General features: G+C 38.7%; 1 pseudogene; it reads right to left on the reverse strand.

Annotated features, from left to right (window-relative positions):
- Window positions 1-249: 249 nt before the first annotated feature.
- LOC694522 (large ribosomal subunit protein eL18 pseudogene) lies at window positions 250-2,619 on the reverse strand (annotated as a pseudogene).
- Between the last annotated feature and the right edge of the window lie 11,349 nt (window positions 2,620-13,968).

Consider the following 13,968-nt stretch of genomic DNA (forward strand, 5'->3'; position numbering starts at 1 on the left):
TTTTCCTCTCTATCTGCCTAAAATAATTTCTTACTAACTCCTACCACATTGTCTAGACATTTTTCTAGGTGCTGGGCACAAAGCATTGAACAATAAGGATCAAATCCTTGTCTTCATATTGCTTGCATTTTATTTGGATCACAGACAGTAAGTAATTTTAAAAACTATATTAAGCTTGCAATTAACTTTCTTTGTTAGACAAATAGTGCCAATATGATCCTAATAATCTAGAAAAAATTAGAGCTTGGCTTCTTTAAATGACCGCTTAATAGGTTGCTTATTATTTCTCACACCCCTGTGTTTCTCTGAAGAACAAAAGAAAGACTAATGAAATGAAGGGGAGAAAGGTGACACAATGAGCAGCAGGCCAGACCAGATGCAGTGGCTCATGCTTGTAATCTCAGCACTTTGGGAGGCTCAGGATTGAGGCACAGGATTGCTTGAGTCCAGGTATTTGAGACCAGCCTGGGCAACAGAGCAAGACTTGCTCTCTACTAAAAAATAATAAAAATTAGTCAGGTATGGTGGTGTCCACCTGAATTCCTAGCTTCTCAGGAGGCTGAGGTATGAGGATTGCTTGAACTCAAGAGTTGGAGGCTGCAGTAGTGAGCTATAATTGTGCCATTGCACTCCAGGGGGACTTTGTCTTAGAAAAAAAAAAACCCCAAAAGGTAACAAGACAACTCCAAGTGACTCCAAAGAAGTCACCTTCACAGAATTCTGAAAAGGGAGTCTGTCTTGGGGCACATTATTCCAGATTTTTACCTCCTCAAATGGATGATCTGACATTTGAAGTCACCCCCCTTATCGTATCAGCTGGAACCTTCCTCCTGGGTGCAGGTCCTTTCCTTTTTATTTATATGAAGAGCCTCCCTACATATTTGCACTCATGCCTTCCACGTTAATAAATGACTTTCACTTAGTGCTATGACAGCCCTTCTCTGGAACTCTCTCGGTTCTCACCTCATGATGAATAGTTTCAGTTAACATTCTTTCCTTTACTTATCTTAGTAATTTACAGAGGAGAATTTGCTCTCTCTGTTGTTACAAGTACAGGTAGCTTCATATTTTATACAATCCATTAGAAAATGGTGCCGAAAAGGAGGATCTCTGACCAGATAAAAGAGAGGGTCTCTGGTCTCTGACTAGATAAAGATAGTTCCCCTAATCCTTCTTGACCACAGATAATACTTTTCGTGAGCATCCACAGTCTTTTTAATAAGAAGGTAGGATCCAGGGTTAGTTCTTGTAGCCTTGGCTGGCCCGTCGGCCTCTGGCACGCTGGAACTTCCCGGCCTTGGAGCGGAGGTAGGGTTTGGTGTGGCTGTGCGGGGTTCCCGGGGCCTTGCCGAAATGCCGGTACACCTCTCCACCCCTGTGAGGACCTGAGAGCAGGACGCTGCCGCGGCCCCTGGGGAAGTCCAGGGCCAGCTGGTCGAAAGTGAGGTTCTTGCCCCCTGCCCTGAGGATGTGGCTGCAGCCCGGCTGGTCACGCGCAGGGCACACGCCTTCAGTTTGGGCACCTCCTGAACCCGCACCGTCATCTGTTGTGGTTCCCACAACCACGGCCTTTTTATTTTCCCGGCCAGGAAGCTTCATCTTCCGGATCATCTGGGAAAGGGACAGAGGTGGCCGGTTGGTGCACTCATAAACAACCTCTTCAGCACTGTTACTTTTTTAAAAGTGCCCTAAATATCCTTATCAGAGGGGTATTCTTACTTTCACTTTCTTTTTTTCCCCCTCAGGGCTTTCTTGCCCTCTATTTAAATCTTTCTTCTAAAGCTTCTCTTCCAGTCCTAGGACCCCCAATTCTTTGTCTCCCTTGACTTCCAAGTGAACATTATTTTTAACAATTCTTAATTATGCAAAGAATTTTATTTCTTCACTTTCTTAACCATTCCAATTCTAACTGAGCTCTAGGGCCTACCTACATTTAACTAAATGAACTAAACAACAAAGCCATCATTTATATGGCTGTCCTATGTTATGGAAGCAAGCTTGAGTCATCTTTTTTTAAAAGGAATTTTGTCTTCTTCCTACAAATGCATTGTCACCAAAGAGAGTAATAGAGGGAAGGATTTGGCATAGGGAGAGATGGGCTTGGGATGGATAGAATCAAAATTTCAGAGTTTTAAGGGGTGGGTAATGGGCTTTTGCCCAGAACCGTAAAATAAAGAAAAAGAGATGAAGGGAGCTTTTCAGCTGAAGGTGGATAAGTTTTCTATTAGTCATCTGTGGGGAGAGATAGATGGATATTAAAAGGAGAGGACAGTTTACATATATAGAGATTTATAAAGGCCCAAATACAGACACAGGAAAGACAACCCACCTGTTTCTAGCATCCTAGATAGCACATTTGTGTGGAGCCAATAAAAAAAGTGTACACAAATAAACCCATTCTATTCAGGTGTGTTTTGAAAGAGCCATGTTGACTGGTCTAAGATGTGGAAAAAAAGCCAGGGGTTTTGTTCACAGTAAGTTCAATTCAAAGAAATCCAGTGATGTGCCAAAAGAGCTAACTAGTAACTTAGCCTGCATTAATGCAATTACAGTCTCTTTAATAGTGAAGTGCTGTTCTACAGCACTTACCATGGGGAGTAAATGAAGCATTTCTGGCATGGTAATGGATCTACTGGTAGTACAGTCATTAATGAACTGTGTTTTATTTATTTATTTATTTTTTTGATGGAGTTCCTCTCTTGTTGCTCAGGCTGGAGTGCAACGGCGTGATCTCAGCTCACCACAACCTCTGCTTCCCAGGTTCAAGTGACGCTCCTGCTTCAGCCTCCTGAATAGCTGGGATTACAGGCGCCTGCCACGACACCTGGCTAATTTTGTATTTTTAGTAGAGACGGGTTTCTCCATGTTGGTCAGGCTGGTCTGGAACTCCCGACCTCAGGTGATCCACCCACCTTTGCCTCCCAAAGTGCTGGGATTACAGGTGTGAGCCACTGTGCCCGGCCCTGTTTTTTTTTTTTTTTTGGTTAAGTTTTTATTTGGTCATATTAAGACACAGTAAGGTTTTGCTTCTATAAAGTGAATAATCATTACCCTTTTTTTTTTTTTTTTTGTAATTCAAGGGAAAACTTAAGTTTGGTTGGTTAATTTTCCTTTTTCCCCTCTATATAGATGCTCTTAAGAGAATAATTGTAGTTAAAAAAAATAAGTAATTACACTTTTGGAAGCGAGAATGAAACACCACAGTTGTGCAGGGAGGATCAGAGGTAGAAACCCCAAGAAGCTACTTCTGGCCTGACTCTCTCTTCCCTTCCTTGCCCAGCTCCTCTAATTTTGCCTGAGGGATGCAAAGTAAACTACATCAACAAAGGTCCAGGAACCACAACAATTCTGAGGTCACAAATCATCTAGGCCTGCAAGTGGGTGCCCTAGATTGTAGGCATTGATGCCAAAGAAGGAGCCCACCCTCTTAACACCTCATGATCTGTAGGGCGTTGAGAGCAGGGGCTTTGACTCCTTAGTTCCTCCCCTGAAAGGCCTTAGTTAGGAAGGTAGCTGAGTCACCATAGAAAGGTCAAGTATCTGTAACATAGCCAATCCTGAGAGTGAATTCTGATAGACAACCTTTCTTCGAAATATGTTTTATTTTTGTTTTTCTATATTCATATTGTTTTCTATATTTATTTTTGTATATTCTATATTCTATGTTGTGTTTTTCCATATTTTTCTATAAATAAAATGCATACTGACCCAAAGGATTCAAACATCGTGGGTATCAGACTCACATGTCCCTCCCCAGAGATACAGCCTCTGCCTAGAATCCCAACAGCCCCCTTTAGGCACTGTGTCACCCCTGGGTTTTTTCCTGAGATAGTAAACTGTAGCAGGAGGCCCTGAGAGCCGCGGTTGCTTTGTTGGGAGAATAAGGCAGTAATCTGTAGTCTCACTTCCTCAGTTTAAAATGAAGGGCTTGGCCCAAATGACTTGTAAGTTTCTTTTAAATTTCTACCTTCTGCAAAAATAGCAAAAAGTTTTTAAATTTTCATTTATAATATCCTGGAATACATAGGGCAAGTGAAAAGGCAGTTAGTTGACTAATTTGATCATGGTGAAGAGTCAAATTGGAAAATTAGATTCCAAAGTGGATTTTGGGGGGACCTAATTTTCCTAGTTGGCTAACAGTATCAAAATAACTGCTAATTGCCAAATCTCTTCTCCCTTCTCTGTATGCTTAGCCAATATTGCTCTAGTGCATTAAAAAAAATGCTACCATTGCCCAGTCCACCTGTGGATCTCCTAATAATTAAATAGTGCACTTGTAGACATTTTTTTGTTGTTGTTGTTGGAGGTGGGAGACGAGAAGATTTACCCATATAGGGACTAGTCATAGCCTATATTTAAGTGTCTAGCTCCAGAACCTGAAGCACAATGTTTTCTCCTAAGTGAAATTTGGGACTATAGGACCAGCTGTAAGCTGAGACCTCCAAAATCAGCATTGGTCAATGGTCCCCAAATTTTGTGGCAAAGGGAATCACCTAGGAATCTTTAATAATACTGATATTTGGTTGGCCCTAACTCTACCAGACATGATGATTTAATTGGTAGGAGATGAGAATAGGAATCATAAAATTTTCCCAAGTTATTCTAATGTGGAACAAAGTTTAGGAACTCCTGAAATTTGGTCAACATCATTGTAAAATGAGCTAGTTTGTTAGGTTGATTTTTTTTGCAATGGTTGGGCCTAAGGCAATGTGATCAAGATTGCAGGCACTTGAATCAGACAAGTTGCTTCTTAATCTTGCTCAACCTCTGCTGCTTCTATCTACGTCCACAGACTGGCCAAGTAATTTTGTTTAGTTTCAGCTTTCTTATTTGTATGATAAAGACAAATGTGCCCACCTCATAACATTGTTCTGAAGATGAAATGAGTTTGGAAGGTTTTAGAAAATTGTTGGCATGAAATCTGGCACCCAGAACTTAATACATTCTAGCCATCATTACATTTTGTTAGGATTTTGAACCTATGTTTTATTTTATAGGGAAAAGGTCGCTGGGCACAGTGGCTCATGCTTGTAATCCCAGCACTTTGGGAGGCCGAGACTGGTGGATCAGCCTGACCAACATGAAGAAACCCTGTCTCTACTAAAAATACAAAAAATTAGCTAGGTGTGGTGACACATGCCTGTAATCCCAGCTACTCAGGAGGCTGAGACAGGAGAATCACTTGAACCTGGGAGGTGGAGGTTGTGGTGAGCCGAGATCTCGCCATTGCACTCCAGCCTAAGCAACAAGAACGAAACTCCGTTTCAAAAAAAAAAAGAAAAGGAAAGGAAAAAGTATTTGAATAAGTCACCTGAGGAAGTTACCATAGGCTTTCCTTTATTTATTTTCTAAAGATTTCGTGATAATTATATTTTTCTTTTATATTACAAAATTAATTTCTGCAAAAGGAAGCAAGATATATACCATTTACCACAACTCTCTTCTTCAACACTCTTTTGTTCTATAAAATGGAAATGAAAGTCCTGCACAATAGCAGTCAGTAGCTAGCATCTAATTTAATTATCTTTATAGCATCTTTCATAAAACTAAGTTAGTAGGTGGCCATGAACAGAGAATTTAGGAAATTTTTTTAATCTCCTGGGTGATAATATAGATATTTTTCTTCAATTCATAATGTCTCAGTGGGTTTTTGATTAGATATGCAACTCAAGTCACATGGATGATAACACATTGAGAACTTATGGTTGATATGATCACTCAACATAGACTATGAAGGTCAGCAATTTTATTGCCAATTCCTTATAGCAGCTCTACCTCTAAAATCATATGCATAATGCAACCAACTTACTCTAATGCAAAACATCCACATTCTATTTTCATGTGTTATTTTCTTTTGACTTTTAAAATGTACTAAACCAATGTAAAAATCAAATGATGTATGCTTAGCCCACCTTGGGCAAAAATGCAGTTTTGCCGGGTGTTGGGGTCCGCGTGTTTCCTAAACAAAGGAATGAACACACAAGACAACACAAGACAAGACAAACATGGCGGCCGCCTCGAATGGCGCACTCTGCTTTATTTTATACAGTCGTTTGTGGAATGTTGCCAAGTCACAAGACACATTGTTGTTTTGCTGACCTTTCCCTGACTTTCTGGATTTTCAAGATGTTTACACATAAACAAGCCCCCAACGCCCTGCTTCGTTTGCAAGAGCAGGACTTATTGGGAATGCCCTGCTTCGTTTGCAAGAGCAGGACTTATCTGGACGCCTCGTTTGCAAGCACGTAGTCCTCTACACCGGGGAGTGAGGTAGGAGTAGAGAGATAGGTGTCTGGATTAAGAAGAAGAGTAAAGGGAGTTTTAGGCAACTCTCTAAGGAAAGTCTATGCTCTACTCCTAAACTTCTCTAATGCCTTAGATGTGTAACCAGAGTCCTGCAATACTAGTTTCACAGCTAGCAGGCGCCTACCACCATTAGGTTTGTTGCCTCTCGCTGAGGCAACTCTATGTGGATCCCAGCATGCTGTGCAAATGTAATCAGCTTTCATGTGTGTCATAATGCAAAAAAAAAAAAAAAAAAAAAAAAAAAAGATGGGACGCCCTGCTTACATAGCACTTTTTTTTTTTTTTTCAGTGAATGTTATCATTATAATTAAAGTGTCTTTGGGTATAATCTTGGATGACTCTAATACTCAAAGAACAAAAATGAAGAATTCCTGACCATTTCAAAAACTCATCCAATTTTAAGATGCTCTTTTTGGTTATGAAGGAAAACACAATTAGAGATTGTTGTTCAAATTATATGATAGATGACTCTGCAGTACATTATAGTATCAAAAAATCTGGGCTTCCTCAGCTTGGGAGGGCTATTATCATAACAGTTGTATGATTCATTTAGGTCAGAAAAATCCCATCTCAGAATATTCTTGAAAAAAATATAATTAATATAATTCCACTCATAGATTTGAGAACATTTGGTTTATTTCTAACTACAAATAGTTTCTTCTATACCAGAAAATAAATTATTTACTTCTTTTCTTTAGGTTTATGTGTTGCTAGGTTTCATTTGAACTTTATTTCAACCTTAAGAATAAATGGGGAAGAAAAAATACGTTTAGGGTGGGACTGAAATAAGTAATGTAGAATTTCAAATCAGTTAGAGTAAAAAAATTCAATGGCTTGGGGACAGGATGTGATATAAATAGAAAGACTATGGGAGGATTGCCCAGAAGCCAGAATTTGGGTTCAAATATGAAAATTTTAGAACTGAAAACAACCTTTGAGATTTTAAATGAGGAAGTGAAGGGTCACAAAATATTGTAGATTATAGCTCAAGAATAGAGTGAAATTGTGTATTTTAGTAATAATACCTTCACCAGGCCAATTCTTCCACCCTCAAATCTGGGTAAGCCTCTTCAATATTAATCCTGCTAGTGAGACAGGATTTTAAAGAGACATCTGGAAACACTAGTGTTCCAATTTGGCACCAGAGGGTTGACTCCTCCCAAACATTTCCTTTTGTTCCTATAACCACTGCCCCACCCACCCCATCTCCGTCTCCACTCCTTCCCTGCTCTGCCCTCCTCTTTCAAAATAATTTAGTAGAAAGGTTACTTTCTCCCAAAAATTGAAATTTTTGTTTGAAGCAACATTTGAGTCTTCCTTATTGTATTTTAGGAAATAATACTGTGTGTGCCTATTAGTTGCTTAGTAAATATTTGTTAAACAAAATGCCTAAGAGAAGAGACCTGAAATCAATCCAAAAGCAGAAAAAAAAAAAAAAAAAGAAAGACAAAACAACCAAATTAAAGCATTTATCACCCTCACTGGACCAGGGGAAAATTTCAGTTTCAAACATCTACAGACTGGGTGTCTGCCTGGACCCAGCAGGATTTGGTCTCCAGCCTCACTGAAGCATTGTTACTCTGAGGATTTCCGAGTGCATAATGCGTTTCCAGAGCTGCTTGAGTAAGTGCATCCTAGTTCCTGCCATTATGTTCATGACAACAGCTAGCAGACATTATGTCTTGCTTTAATTCTTTCTTTCTCCTTCATTCTATTTTTATTCTTCTTTATATTTTGTCTTGTTCTTAACATAAAAGTAGTTTAGAGATGATGGATTGACCATGAACATTTATTGCCTTACCGAAACCACTCTAAAATGATGGTAAACAACAACAAAAATACTCGAAGGGCTAGCACAGTGGCTCATACCTGTAATCCCAGCACTTTGGGAGGCCGAGGTTGGTGGATCACTTAAGGCCCGGAGTTCGAGATTAGCCTGGCCTACATGGCGAAACCCTGCCTCTACTAAAAATACAAAAATTAGCTGACCGTGGTGGTGCACGCATGTAATCCCACTACTCGGGAGGCAGAGGCAGGAGAATGTGTTGAACTCGGGAGGCGGAGATTGCAGTGAGCCGAGATTGCACTCCAGCCTGGGTGACAGAGCGAGACTCGTCTCAAAACGATGACAACAACAACAACAACAACAACACAAAAACAAACGAAAAAAACCTCGAAGGACAAATAGGAAAGAGGACATCAGTGGTTGAGAAGTTTGAGTAAATGGTTAGCAGAGGGAAAGCATGGAGCATTGATAACTGAATTAGGGACAGAGGAAGTTGTTTAGGAGGACGCTGCTTATTTGTCCCACAGAACTGTGGTAGGGCCAAGGACCATTGAAGGAGACAGTATGGTGCTGTAAAGAAGGTGATGAATTGAGAAAGCATGTGTACCAAAGAGTGGCCTTCTTTTCCTTCTTTCCTTCTCTCCCCTTCTCTAGCACTGTGGCTTAGCAGGTTGCTCACTCTCTAGCTACTTGCTTCCTGGCGGGAAAGCCAATGCTTTCACTCTGGAGAAATTGAATAGAAGTTCCTACAGGATCACTTTGCTGTTGAACTCTGTATGGAATGACAACCCAACCCAGACCACTAGAACTAGGCTTAAATCTCATATTTCTAAATATGTCACAGAGAGTGAGTATCTGCTCCCAACAGTTTGAACAATAACAACAACAAAAATGTCCTGGATTCGAACTGTACTGGATTGACTTGGGTTACTTGTTACTTCCGAACCAATCACTGTGGCTAGGGAGAATGGATACTCTGATTAACCAGACTGGGGCTGTGTAGGATAGGAGAAGGATGGAACCGTAAGAAAAATAATGGGATATGTTATAAGGAAAGGAGAAGCGGGTTCTGGGGAAACAGTGACTTTATCTTCTAATATAATTACTGTGAGAATACAGTATCTTTGCTGAATAGGGCTCTCATAGTAGCCACATGCCTGGCTATAGGTAGTATACTAGGAGCCAGAAGCAATCACTAGGCCTACCGGCTGAGACCAGATTTGAACATGTTACAAAACATGAGAATGTATACATCATGAATTATGTCTGACTGCTTTCCTCAGAAGGAGTCATTACTGGAAAATGTTTACATGGAAACTTTGCTGCTTTCAAAAACATCCAGAGAAGGTTTCTTAAACTTCTTTAATAGCCTGTTTCAGCACAGCCATTATTATCAGGAAATTCACTTTCATGGTGTTAATTTAATTTAATTTAATTCTTCTATTCTGTCTGCAGATTTTCAAAGTAGCTGGACATAATTCTCTATATAATATGTATGCTTATGCTTGAAGATAATCTTACAATTTTCTTCCGGGATGGATGACTTCTGTTTTTTGAGCCACAAAATTTTATTTCTCAAACCTTTCATCATCTTTGAGTGTCTGCTCTGAACTGCCTCCAAATTTTCTGCATTTATCTCAAGCTCTAGAGTCCAACAATGAATATAATAATCTAGGGAGAGCCCTACAACAAAGTGAAGGCAATTGCTTAAGGAAATAGGGAGAATATTTTTGCACAGGACTTCATAGTTTTAAAAGGACTTTCCCAGGCATCACTTTGTCATTTGAGGTAAGTGTTGCTTCCTCCTCCTCCTAAACTCTGATGGTTGATGTGGGTCTATCCTGAGTCAGATGCAGATTGGGAAAGCTCAGAGCTCCATTTGGGGTCAGCTGGAAGTCCAAGGTAGTTCTGAGGTTACAGCAGAAGTTCATATTTCTTTATGCTTCCCTAGGACTAGTAACAATTTAAAAAATGAAGTAAACCACAGGGGCTTTCCATGGTTTGGACCGGTGCTGCCCAATACAACTTTCTGTGATGACAAAATGTTCTATATCTGCACTAATATGGTAGCTATTAGCCACATGTGACTACTGAGTATTGGAAACATAGCTCATGCAACCAAGAAACAGGATTTGTACTATTATTTAACTTTACATATGGCTAGTGGCATAATCTTTGGACCATCCTTAAATCTGGGTCTAAGCTTGAATTGGTTTCTGTGATTGAAGCATAAAGGCTTTGGTAGATCATCATATTTTAGAAATAATTTGATGGGTGGGAAGCATCTTAGTGGAATCCCAGACTCTTCTCATATTTCTTATTATGCATTTCAGTATTATTTGATTAAAAGCATTTTCCTCAGACATGCTGGCACTATATGACTAACTTATGTTCTTTTCCTCAGAAATAGATTGATTGGTACTTAGCTCTTGGCCTAGGACAGCAAATACCTTCTCAAGTAAATTTGTGTGGGGACAGCAACAAAACCCTGGGGTACCCTAGATGGTGACTAAGCAGGTTTTGGCAGAGAAGAAAAGTCTTAAGAGAGGCTGAGTTCCAAATACCCATCTGAGACCAAGACCAACACTGCTAAACCATAAGACAGTTTAGCATTTCATCTATGCATGACGCACTTACTGGCATTAAAAGGCTATATTAAAGGATATACATAACATGAAACTTAACGAGCTCAGTTCAACTTCTGCCACATATTTGGGCTGTACTTTTTGCTGAGTTTAGTTTTTGAAGCATCTTGGAAGCCAGAGTAGTTATTAGATCAGTGATGATGTGAACGAGGAATCACTCTTCTATTCTTACAGATGTACAGTCTGCAGATTTGTAGAGATCTTTGTCCTTAGGAACCTTTTACCCGCTTATGGGCCTCTAAAAATAAAAATCAAACACAGTTATGTGCTATATAATGACATTTTCATCAGTGACAGACTACATATACAATGGTGGTTCCATAGGATTATAAAACCATATTTTTACTCTACCTTTTCGAATATTTAGATCTGTTTGGATACACAAATAGCATTGTATTACAACTGCCTACCGTATTGGGTACAGCAACATGCTGTATAGGTTTGTAGCCTGGGAGCAATAGGCTATACCATATAGGGTAGGTGTGTAGTAGGCTATACCATCTAGGTTTGTGTAAGTACACTCTACGATGTTTGCACAACCACAAAAATCACCTAGCAACACATTTCTCAGAATGTAATCCCGTCGTTAAGTGATGCATGACTAAATAGTTTTATTTCCTCTTAAAAGTAAGGTAGCTTCATGGTTTATTTATAAACACGTTTGCTGACTTTATTGTTGCTTTCTTCCTCTGAGCTCTGCTTTCTTGCAGTTCTGCTTTTGTCTTTGTAGTAATCTTAAATTTTCATCATTCCTCCCCCTTTTCAATTGTAGCTGGAGACCTTGCTTCTAATTGTAATGAGAAAATAAGAGCTCTTAGAAAAGCACTTCTTGTTCCTCTAACATCAAATAGACTAAACTAATTACATTCACACCTGGGCTGTCCCTTCCATTACAGTAGATGAACTGTCCATGCTGTAATATAAGGCCAAGCCCTATGTAGGCACAAGAACTCATTACTACTTGGCTGTGGAAGGGTTTTGCTTCTGAAAATACTATCTCTTTCTCGTGACTCATCCATTGTCCTTCCTCAGTTGAATTTTCCTCATTTTCTATTATATACTTGCTTTAATGTCACTCATTCAAATAACAGCAATTACAGCAAACCTTCTTAACTCCAACATCTCCAGCCACTGTTTCATATCTCCCCTTTATTTTACAGCAAAATTCCAAAAAAGAGTTCTCTATACTCAATAACCCTACCTTCTCACCTCTTATTCTTTCTTATGTGTATCTGTATGTGATTTATTTGCGTGAAAGCACATTATGAAAATTGATGAATTATACATAGTCTTTAGATATATATTTTTATTTGGAAATAATTTCAAACTTATGGAAGAGTTGCAATAGTATTAAAAGCTCACCTGTTTGCAATCATTAACATCTTATCACATTTACTGTCTCTCCATGATGCTATTATATTTCATTTATTTTAAACTTTTATAGGTACATGGTATGTGTATATATTTATGGGGTACATGAGATATTTTGATACAGGCATACAGTGCTTAATAATCACATCAGGGTAAATGGAGCATCCATCATCTCTTAAGAATGTATCATATTTTTGCATTATAAACATTCCAATTGTACTCTTACAGTTATTTTGAAATGCACAGGAAATTATTGTTGACTGTAGTTACCCTGTAATGTTATCACATACTAGATCTTATTCATTCTATCTACCTATATTTTTGTACCCATGAACCATCTTCACTCCCTCATCTGCTGTTACTCTTCCTAGCCTCTGGCAACCACCATTCTACTATCTCCATGAGTTCAAATGTTTTAAATTTTAGCTCCCAAAAATGAATGAGAACATAAGTTTGTCTTTCTGTGTCAGGCTTATTTCACTCAACATAATATTCCCGTTTCATCCATGTTGGTGCAAATGAAAAGATCTCATTCTTTTTTGTGGCTGAATAGTGCTCCATTGTGTATATGTACCATATCTTTATCTATTTGTCTGTTGATGGACACTTAGGTTGCTTATGAATCTTGGCTATTGTGAATAGTACTGCAATAAACGTAGGAGTGTAGATATCTCTTTTATATACTGATTTTCTTTCTTTTGAGTATACACCTAGCTGTGGGATTGTTGGATCATATGGAAGTTCTATTTTTAGATTTTTTGAAGAACCTCCCTACTGTTCTTTATAGTGGTGGTACAATGTACATCCCCACCAACAGTGTATGAGAGTTTCCTTTTCTCCACAACCTTGCCAGCGTTTGTTATTGCCTGTCTTTTGCATAAAAGCCATTTTAAGTGGGATGAGATATCTCATTGTAGTTTTGAATTGCATCTCTCTGATGATCAGTGATGTTGAGCACCTTTTCTTATACCTGATTGCCCTTTGTATGTCTTCTTTGAGGAAAGTCTATCCAGATCTTTTGCTCATTTTAAAAATCAGATTGTTTGATCTTTGATCAAATTGTTAGATGATTTCCTATTGAGTGTTTGACTTACTTATATATTCTGTTATTAATCCCTTGTCAGATGAAGAGTTTGAAACTGTTTTCTCCCATGCTGTAGGTCATCTCTTCACGTTGTTGATTGTCTCCTTTGCTGTGCAGAAGCTTTTAAACTTGTTATAATTATATCTGTCCATTTTTGCTTTATGTGTCTGTGCTTGTAGAGTAGTAATCAAGAAATCATTGCCCAGACCAATGTCCTAGAGAGTTTCTTCAATATTTTCTTTTAGTAGTTTTCATAGTTTTGAATTCTTAAATTTAAGTGTTTAACCCATTTTGATTTGATTTTTTGTATATGGTGCGAGATAGAGTTCTAGTTTCATTCTTCTGCATACAGGTATCCAGTTTTCCCAGGACCCTTTATTGAAGGCATATTTGTCAAAAATTAGCTAACTGTAGATATATGGTCTTATTTCTGGGTGGGTCTATTCTGTTCCATTGGTTTCTGTGTCTATTTTTATGCCAGCAGAATGCTGTTTTGGTTACTATCACTCACTGGTATCAGTCGAAGTCAGGTAGTATAATTTTTCCAGTTTTGTTCTTTTTGCTCAGGAAGGCTTTGGCTCTTTTGGGTCATTCATGGTTTCATATAAATTACAGGATTATTTTTTCAGTCTCTGTGAAGAATGTCATTGGGTCTCTCTCTCTCTTTAGCTCTAAGAATATTTGCTTTATATATGTGGATGCTCCAGTGTTGGATGCATATATATTTACGATTGTTGTATTCCCTTGTTAAATCTACCCCTTTATCAATATGAAAT

This window comes from Macaca mulatta, chromosome 3 (genome assembly GCF_049350105.2).
Source record: "Macaca mulatta isolate MMU2019108-1 chromosome 3, T2T-MMU8v2.0, whole genome shotgun sequence".
NCBI lineage: Eukaryota > Metazoa > Chordata > Mammalia > Primates > Cercopithecidae > Macaca > Macaca mulatta.